Consider the following 10,118-nt stretch of genomic DNA (forward strand, 5'->3'; position numbering starts at 1 on the left):
GCTTCTCTGATGTCTTCAATGCCTGTTTCAAGCCCAGTGATTAATTTTATGACTATTATTCTAAATTCTTATTCAGTTATGTTGTTTATATATGTTTTGAGCAGTTCTTTAGCTGTCATTTCTTCCTGGAATTTCTTTAGAGGAGCGTTCTTCCATTTCATCATTTCAGCTAGCTTTCTGTCTCTTGTTAGTATTAAAAGCTTGTTATGTGCTCTGCACCTGTGAGTAATGCTATATTAAAGAAGGCTTATTGACTGTCCATTGCCTGTCTGTTCAGGAAATGTTCTTTTAATGGTGTCTCTTGGTCGCTCTTGTTGAGACTTTGGTTATTTTATATCCCTACTCATAGTGATATTTGGAACTCTCCACCATACTTTGGCTTATTTCTTGAGGTAGCCCTGGGGAAAAAAAAAACACAGACAGACAGACAAACACACAGGGAACAAAGGTACACAAATGCACAAATAAATCCAACAAACAAGCAAACTGAAGGGAAAAAGAAAAGAAAAAAAGAAGAAAACAAAGAAAAGAAAAGAAAAAAGAACAAGAACAAAGCATAAAACCAGAATTCGCATCTACAAATAAAGTGCAGTGTGTATGCAGTGCTGAAGGAAGAGCATATATGAAGAGAGAAATGACAGGGCAGGGAGAAAGTGAAATTGGACAATGACCAAGCAGAGAGACTAAGAGGCTTAATTCAGAGAGAGAAGAGGAGAATATGGTAGGAGGCAGCGAGAAAGAAACAAAGATAATGTTACTCAGAGAAACTGTATAGTCTGATTACTCCAGAGAGAGAGAGAGAGATAGAAAGGTAGTTGTGAAGGTGTAGAATATACATCTAGAGAATGGGATAATGTGACTGTTTAAGCAAACCAATGACTAGAGGGCCCAGGTTAGCAGAGGGGAGGGATATGAATGAGACAAGGGAAAATATATCTGAATAGAAAGAATTGATCTAGAATTAAATACGGCAGTGCATCCATGTTGGTCTGCCCCAGGATCAGGTAAAACAAACAAACAAACAAACAAAAAAAAAACAGCTCTCTAGTGGGAATCGGCATGGTTTGGTGGTTTGGTGTAGGCAGGTCTTAGCTTCCACTGCATTCTACCGGCCGCTCCCTGAGGACCCACCTTGGCGGTTGCAAGGAGAAAAATGGCAGCACCCCAGTCCCTCCTTAACCAAGCATTACAAATCACTCTTTTGGGTCCAATCTCCCTGTGCCACAGCCATAGCCAACGTGGGCTGTGTTCTATGTCCCAAGCCAAGCCTTGTTTCCAGATCTTGGTCCACACTCTATTGATACCGCCCTAAATATAAACCTGCAGGCCGGATCCTTCTCAGCCAGGTATCAAGCCAGGAAAGCAGCAGAGCAGTTTGAGGCTGAGCCACTTCCCTTCTGGATTGGGCTGGGAGAGCAGCGAAGCAGTTTCTCCTGTTGCTGCCTGGGATCAGGGGACCCAGCCCAAAGTCATCACCAGAGGTGGAATCAAGATCATTCTCCATCCTGAGCCAAGGTTTTTCTCTTCTCTGGGGACAGTTCTATGAGAGTTTCAGCTGCTCTTTCCTTTCCCCTTGACTCACCGCGGCTCCCTGCAAAGGGGTTTCCCTCCTCTTCCTCCATATCTCCAGGTCCCAGCCTATTTTTTATCTTCCCCAGGTCGCACTCAAGCATCTATGATGTTATTTTCTCAGTGAACTCTATCGCTTTTCCTCCCAAAGTCCTGCGGTTCAGTGTCCTATCACTTCAGGTCTTCTTGGTTTAAGAGACGGGGGCAAGTGAAATGTACGGAGTTCCCTACTTCTTCACCATCTTACCTCAACCACTAAAAGCCTATTTTTAAGAAGCATGAAAAATGATCCTTCTATAGAAGTGATATTCAAGAATTTCTTAAAGTGCGTGTGGTGCTGGTATTTTATTTTCTTTGACGGAGGGAGGCTAATTTGAAGATTTCACCCCTTTTTCTTTAAAAACCTATCTGAAATATTTATTGTTTTCTGCCTTCTGGCCTTGTGTTGGCCTCAGAAGTGAACTGTTTCTGTTCCTGTTTCTTGTGCTGCTCATCACTCATTCCTTTCTGGTCTTTCTCCATGTCCAGCTTGAGACCGCCTAAGTCAGGCACAGCTCACTGGTTTCCCTTCATTTTACCTTCTGTGCCTCATAACCTAATATTTCAAAGAGCTGGGCCATCCTTTGTGTCTCATTGTTGATGGGTTAGGATAAAACCTGATTCCCCTTTCACATTTTCCATTGTGTCACCTTCTCCTTCTCTGCTCCACATTCACTTTCTCTTACGCTGAAGTTTCTACTCTACTTTATTTCTCTCTATTCATGAATTTTGCATCTAGACAACCAGACTGTTGTGAAATAGTGATGGGGTTATATCACGGGTTTGCAGGTGAGCACACGGTCATGTGGTAAGGGTCTATGCGAATGATCACATAATTTAATTTTAAATTCCTACCCAGGATTTGGTTGCATCTGGATGAAGTGTATCACAATGGCATAAAATCTACTGATGGTGTAGGAAATCTCAAGATTAGAGGAAATTTTAAGGATTCTTGATTATGAGGCTCAAATGTCTAAAATCTAGGAAGGAGGTCCTTGACTGACGGACTCCCTGTTGCCCTCAGATCTGCATGCGGAAGGTCAGGGTGCTCCCTGCCATCTTCTTCTGGTAGTCCTTGTCAAATTCTTCATTCTGGGCCACAGTGAAATAGTTCTTCCAGTCGCCAGCCATCCCTGAAACAGGGCAAAGTCTCAATGATTGCCACACAAGAGTGCAGGGTGGAGTGAGCACACTCCCTTGGAGCCAACACAAGAATGGGAAAAAAAGGAAGTTTGCCTCTTAAAAATGATGTAGTGTCATGGACAAGAATGCATAATGGGGTAAGAAACATTTCTGGAATACTCTAAACAGATCATGGGGACCACAGAGTCCAATTTGGCATCTGAGAATATAAGTCTTACGTACCTTTCCTCATAAAAGGGGAGATAGAGTGGTCCAGGAAGCTGGTAGGCAAAGTGGTGTAGTTGGCCATTGGGTTGTGCTTCATTACATCGAAGGAGGTGTGATAGATGATTTTATTCAGAACTTCCTCTGGAATTTCTTTATCCAGGAACTTCACAATCTTCTGAATTTCCCGCTTTGGATCCTGGATGTAGAATAGTTATACAAAGCAAATAATTTTGAGTTTTCCATTAGGGATGACATTCTGTGTGGAAAAACAGTGTTTGGGGAGGAATGAGTTAAGGGGTCAGTTCAAATATATTCAACATCCCTCAGATGATGACTATATGCAAGGGTGCTGCCAAGACCTAAAGAGGAGGGCTCTTCCTGCCCTCAGGAAACTTGCCCTGCCATAGGGAGGTGAAGGTAGATATAACTATCCAGAAAACATGTTGTCCACACACAGAGAGAGAGACAAGAGATTTGTTTAAAGCGCAATTATGTCTATTGGCAGAGATCAGGAAAGGTGGTATAAAGGAGAAAAAATGTTGCAGATGAGACACAGTGTGACAAACTCTAGTACTTGAGATATAAAAGATGGCAAAAAAGCCTGTGAGTTTAATAGAAGGTCAGTAAAAGGATAAATACAAAGGGATCTCAGGTTGATGCAGAAGTGTGAATTCCTATGCACTGGTTCTTTGATCAAAGAGTTGAAGAAAAGGAGCTATAGCTTTTGATTAGTTTTCTCAGCACTCGCACAAGAAGTATTTTGTAATTCTAGGACACTAACGCTGGGGTCCTAGGAGTGATTTTGTCCTGCCTCTCATACACAGTGATTTGAAATGGAGAAATATCCCAATATGTGAGACCAATCCTGCCAATGTTTATCTGGAGAAAACAGTTTGTGACGTGGGCCTGGGGTGTGGAAGAGGGAGAAGAAAACTCTCCCTGAACATTCACCAAACACAACTAGGTACTTTACATATGTGATCTTATAAGTCCTTATGATAATTTGATTAGATACAAAATGAGATGATACTCATTTTGTAGGTGAAGACATGGTTCATAGGTGTCAGGATTAATTCAACTATAAAAACATGTGATATTTCCTGAGGAGGAAGGATCTTCTAGATTTTGTGAACTGAAGCAAAGAAAATTGAGAAGAACAGAAAAGTAGTTAGAACTCTCAAGAGTAAAACAGTCAAGAAGAATGTCATGGAGAGAAAGGATCGCACTGAAGGCTCTTCTTTGGTCAAGCCCACACACAGAATTCTGACTTTGGTTTGCTGCCCTGGAGAACATGGTGGTCTGATGTGGACTGCACTACCCCTCACCTCCTTCATGTCCCATAGAATATGTAGAGAATACGGTGCTGGCCTTTCGCATCCCACCATCCCTTCACATGGTCATACCAGGAGCCCCATAGCACTGGAGGGAACAAGAGAGAAGTGGGAGCGGGGCATCGATATCCATTTGAAACTTATAAAATAATCCTGGATGTCTCAAATAAAAGGGAAAAAGACAAAGAAGATAAAGACCCTGGGTCAGAATTCTTATTTGCAGAAGAGAGGAGCTTCTTAATATTCAGAGAGATGATAAAAAGTATTCTGGATTTCTTGGTTTTATATTTCTGCCCTGAAACTTACTAGCACATTAGATATTGTGTAGTTGCCAGGGATCATAATCTTTCTTTCCCTTGCATCACTACATAGTTCCTAGATTAGTGCGACACAATAAACATTGTCTCCTAGTAGGCTGATTTTGATTCCTTAAAAATCTATAATTACCATGTATTTGGTCAACTTTTTGCTCTGTAATGGTGAATTAGAGGAAGAGAGGTACACTGGATGCCTTCTGTTGGCCCTGCCAAATTCACTCTGCACCCTGCTTCACCCTGTGAGGTTGCCCTCCAGGGACTACGGCAATGCCTCCTTTGTGTTCAGACTCCCAGGAAAAGGTACTAACAGGCTTTTTGAAGCAAGAAGAGAGTAAGGAAGGTATGTTTATTTTCCTGATGCTCTTCCTGTTGGCTCACTGTGGTACTGTTTCCCCTACTGACGGCTTCAGCTCCTGTTAAGAGGCCCTGTCCTTTTTCCAGGGGGGCAATGGCTCCCTACAGGTACTCATCCAAGAACACTGTATTTCCACCTGTTTGTTTCTTTAAAATCTGCCCATAGCTTTATAAATAGTGTCTTAGGTATATTCTCCCCTAAATGATCCATTTTGAATGTGCCATCCCATCCTGCCAGGACTTTGATGACTACAATCATTCAATGAAAACCCATCCTTTCTGAAGTCAGTAGAGAATAAGGAAACATGAATAAGGACAAATGCACCCACAATTTCCTCTCACTCACCTTTTCCAGCTTTGAATGCCTCAACAAACTCCTCCCATGTACCAGGGTTAGGTATTATTGGCGCCATTCTTGAGAAATGGTAGTAGGACGCCACAGTGTCCTTTGGATTTCTAGCGACATAGACAATCTGAAACCAGCCGGTAAAGGGGATTGAGAGAGAGAGAAAATAAAACAGAGAAATATTATTGCTCACTGCAGAGGACCTTGTTATTAGAAGAATCTTAGACTATCCTAATTGAGTATCTGAACGTGTGTACATTTTTTATGTGATCGGGATGACCACATCTTCCAGTTTGCTCAGAGTTCCAACGTATATATGTGGTCTTAGATAAAGATTATGAGCATCCCCCTTTTCTTAAAAGCATTCTGGTTTCCATGATAAATACTATGGTCACCCTAACTATGATATTCCTAGAGGCTAAAGAGGCCACTTTAAAATAGAAATATTTTTTTCTATTGGGTAAAGTAGGTCCTCCTTGGCTTGTACTAAGTGAGGACTCTAGGTTATTGTATGGGGTAGCTAATGCAGTCAGCCATTTGGTCTCACCTGTACATGATGAACTGCAGCTTTATAGATTAATGATATCACTCCTACTTTTCATATGTGGTGAGATTGCAGGACCTTTGAGGGCAGTGCTACGTCTCCCTTTGGAGCTGCCTGTGATGATTCTTCAAATCGCAAAAGCGGGGGTGTGGTCTGGCCAGGGAGAGCTGACTTCTTTCCTTCGTGTCCTGTGTTTCCCTTTTCCCCATACCGTCCAGATTCCCATGCTCACCTGTGCTGCTGTGTGCATTCTCAGCAGAGCTGGGGTGTGGGATCATATTAATGGTGACACAAGCATTTTCTTGTATCTCACTTACTGAAAAGAATTTCTGTGTCCAACACAACAATTCACCCAGTAGTATTTCTCTCTCGGCCAATCTCCCCACACTCTTCCTTTCCCAGATGGCTTTCACCCAACCATGTCTTAGAGGAGTACAGACCCAGCATGTTTCTCTGCCTTCTTTCTTACTGGTTGATTTTTTTCTCAGATATTTATGAAAGCATGTAGGGAACCAAAAAGTGTGACACAGCTGCACCATCTTATAATGTAAATATATTTCTTAAAGCTGGATTTGGTTATTGCCTTTCTGTAAGCTTGAGTAATTGTGAAAGGGAGTTCTGGGCTAGATGGGGAGCATAGTCGGTGTGCTTCTGGCAGGAGTCAGATGACTGGGATATGACCTAATGGCCGGTATATTTTCTGAGAGTCTGCTGACCAGTCTGTGTGAATCCCCCATGGATGTGGTAACAAATTACTAGAGATGTAGTGGCTGAAACAATAAGAGATCTATTCTCTTGTGGTTCTGGAGGCTTGATTTCCCTGAGCTCAGGTCAAGCTGTTGGCCCTTTGGTGGCACTAGGGGAGAATCCCTTCACTTGCTGTTGCTAGCCCCTGAAGGCCACCTGCATTCCTTGGTTCTTGACTCAATCCCTGGCTTCACTTGTCACATCTCCTACTTCCTTTGATCTTCTTGCATCTCTCTTATATAATCCTTGTGATGATATTGAGGGCCCACTTACTAATCCAGGATAACCTTTTCATCTCAAGATCCCCTACTTAATCAAATCTACAAAGTTTATTTTACCATATAAGGTAGAATTCACAGGTTCTTTTGATTACCACATGGATATCTTTAAGGAATAGTTATTTCGTTTACCACTGCATCATAAGCTGAAATATCTTGGGCTCAACTCTCTAATGTCACTTCCTACTCAAAGAAGCCTCAATTCCAAGCAGATAAAAGGAGGTGCTGCTATTGAGATTTTTACATTTTTAGGAGGCCCGATTTTATTGAAAAAACAGCTAGTATGATGACTAACAAAATGTTATTGTGTCTTCTCACATTGAATCTACAATACCATTTGGAAATAATATTGCTTCTTGAGCAGCATGAGTCATATAGAATGATCTATCTGTGGAAATAAAGCAGAGAGTTTTCACAAATCAACTTAACCTGTGTAAAATCTCAGGGAAGCAGATCAGGAATGGGACAGCCTATTGGTATGTGGAGTCCTATATAATTGCAGTGAACCTTGTTTGGAGATGGGAGATGGGCAAGATGAAGAGCTGTGACTCATGGAAGCCCAGAAAATACAGAGTCAAAAGCAATCACTTGCCCTGTGTATCTAAGCACCACACATAGGGGAAAGTGTCTTGGCTAAACAGACGTGACCCTTATGGTTTTCGTGGTAAGCATACAGTATAGGTCTCTAAAGTAGCTTGCTTGTACACACATTTTGATTCTGCTGGATGGCTACACTTTTCACTGCAAGTTTGTAAGTTCATATTGTGCTCATATTACATATTTCATTGAATTTAAGACTCAGTGATGAAACGGATATCAAAAAGAAACACTAGTGTTCTGGTGTACATTACACATTGAACCTGAACCTGGAAGTGTCAAAATAAATGAAAATTGTTGAAAATGGAGGACATAGTGGTATAACGGTTCCTGGGAGCTTGCTCCACAAGATACGCTGTAAGCGTGGTCAGTGTAGTATCATGGTCTTACAGCTGTCCATCCTTCTTTGTGTTGCTCTACCTTCCCCTCCACAGGTTTTCCCTAAATAAATCCCTTTTATGTCTTTCCTTTTGCTTCTTAGATGATTCAAACTAAGATAAAAGCCCTGTTGAGGAAATATGTGCTTTGTTTCACCACTTGCTGTCTTTGGATGTGGCTTCCTTGGCAGCTAATCAGAATGATTTTGTCTGGAAACTTCCTAGTATGTACCCAGAAATAATATTTTGAAGGAAAGTTGGATCCAGGATGGAGTATGTGGGAATGTGGGGGTAAGGCCATCATCTGCCCTATACCTCCATTGGTTATTTACCTTTCAACATCTTTGGTTGTTTCCACTTAGAGACAGTGTTTGTCCATGTGACCAAAATTAGTCCTGAAAAGTTGGCTTTTCTTACCTTTGAATTTTCTTTCCAGAAGGAAGGTGGCAGCAACTGAACAGGCAGGTGAGTCTTCATAGTTCTGGGAGAAGGCATTTTCTGGGCCAGATCCAGACCTGGGAAAGAAGGCCACACCATTTACTTGACTATTTTTCGTCAGCCTCCTGAATTCGATATTATTCGATATTGTTTTGTTAAACATCTGGAATGAGATTTACTGAATAGTAGGCTTTGCCTAAAATTATGGTTTTACATGTCTATATGCTTCCCTCCTGATTATTTGATGAATTGGTTGTACTTGTGTGGGAAGATGAAGATGCTTTGGGAGGCCTGAGCTTGGTGATAACTATGACCCCAACAACAACTTGGATATTTTGTCCTTTGGGGTTTTCTATTACTACAATGGGTAGTAGATTAAAGCAGCTGGAGAAGAGCAGGTGTCCATCTTGACATAGGTGGGCTATCGGCCAGCTCTTCAAGGCCAGCAGTTCCATCAGTCTTTCTTTCAACCTCTACTTCCCAGGCCAAGAACTGCAACAGCCACTACTCAAACACCACACTGGTCTCTGTGCTGTACTGTGGTTTTAGATGAAAAATGGAGTCTTACAGTAGTCCGGTAATTTCAGTAATTTCTCCAAGGTAGTAAAAATGACAGCCAGGAGTGAAAATCAGTTAGTCTTTGGTGTGCAAAGCCAGTGGTGGGGGATGGGGGGGCGGCTTAAGAAACTTTGTGAAAAGCAGTAGAGAGGCAAGGAAAAAGTAGACAAATCACAACAAAATCATTCCTGTAAACAGAATGTCCAATGCTGAGGGTTAAAATACCAAATACAGGCTGGGGTTTGATCACACAGCACCAGTCTCAGGGAAAGGGCTTGCCAGTGAGGCAGAGAGGCAGCCTTGGTTGGAGAAACACAGCTTCTGGTGGAGAATCAAAAAAAGGAGGAACCCCCTGGAAACCTGGCAATGATTAACAATTGACTATTGGGGGGTGTCTGGGTGGCTCAGTCAGTTAAGTGTCCGACTACTGATTTTGGCTCAGGTCATGATCTCACGGTTTGTGAGACTGAGCCCCACGTCAGTCTCTGTGCTGACAGTGTGGAGTCTGCTTATGATTCTCTTTCTCCCTCTGTCTCTGTCCCTACCTTGTTCAGCTCTCCCTCACCTCTTTCAAAATAAGTAAACTTAAAAAAATGAAATACTTAAAAAAAACACAATTGACTATCAAAACTTAAATGCACAGATTTCTGTCATTAAGATTCCCTTTCCCAATATTATAGATAAGTAGATGACATCCAAAAAGCTTGAAGTCCTTACTTTTCTGTCCTAGATGTAGCCAACATGTTTCACTTGGTCCTGATAATGGAAGAGTCACAGCTTCAAATTGCGTTCTGTTTCAAGGGCATCTTGAACTTTACTTGGCCAACATGGATTTATTTAAGCATTTNGATGCTATCCGAGACTTATATCTAGTAAGGGGCCATTAGCTTATATCAGATCCAAGGACCAGCCACTTCTTTCAAGTTTCTTGGCATAATGTGGCAGTTGAGGACTGTGAAATTTCTCTCACTATAAAAGAGCAACTTCCTCTAATTAAGCCTCCTGTTACATTAGAGCAGGCCAAGCACATATTAGGTGTCTTCACCTTTTGGGGTAACACATTCTACACTTACAATTTACTAAAAACTATGTGTGCTGTTAGATGCAATCCAGCTTCTTTCCATTTGGGAGAACTTCACCAAACTGTCTTGCATCTGGCCCAGCAAGCCATATAGCAGGCTCTGTCCTTAGTCTCTCTGGGCTCAGCCTTCTGAGTTGAATCAGTGGAGACATCTGATTAGGCCTTGTGGAGTCTTGGGACTAAGCACAGCTT

General features: G+C 41.9%; 1 pseudogene; it reads right to left on the reverse strand.

The window, feature by feature from the left end:
* Nucleotides 1-2,628: 2,628 nt before the first annotated feature.
* Nucleotides 2,629-10,118, reverse strand: part of LOC144221690 (sulfotransferase 1C1-like) — a 30,036-nt pseudogene continuing 22,546 nt past the window's right edge.

The sequence above is a fragment of the Crocuta crocuta genome, unplaced genomic scaffold, assembly GCF_008692635.1.
Source record: "Crocuta crocuta isolate KB4526 unplaced genomic scaffold, BGI_CrCroc_1.0 scaffold161, whole genome shotgun sequence".
NCBI classification, from domain to species: Eukaryota; Metazoa; Chordata; class Mammalia; order Carnivora; family Hyaenidae; genus Crocuta; species Crocuta crocuta.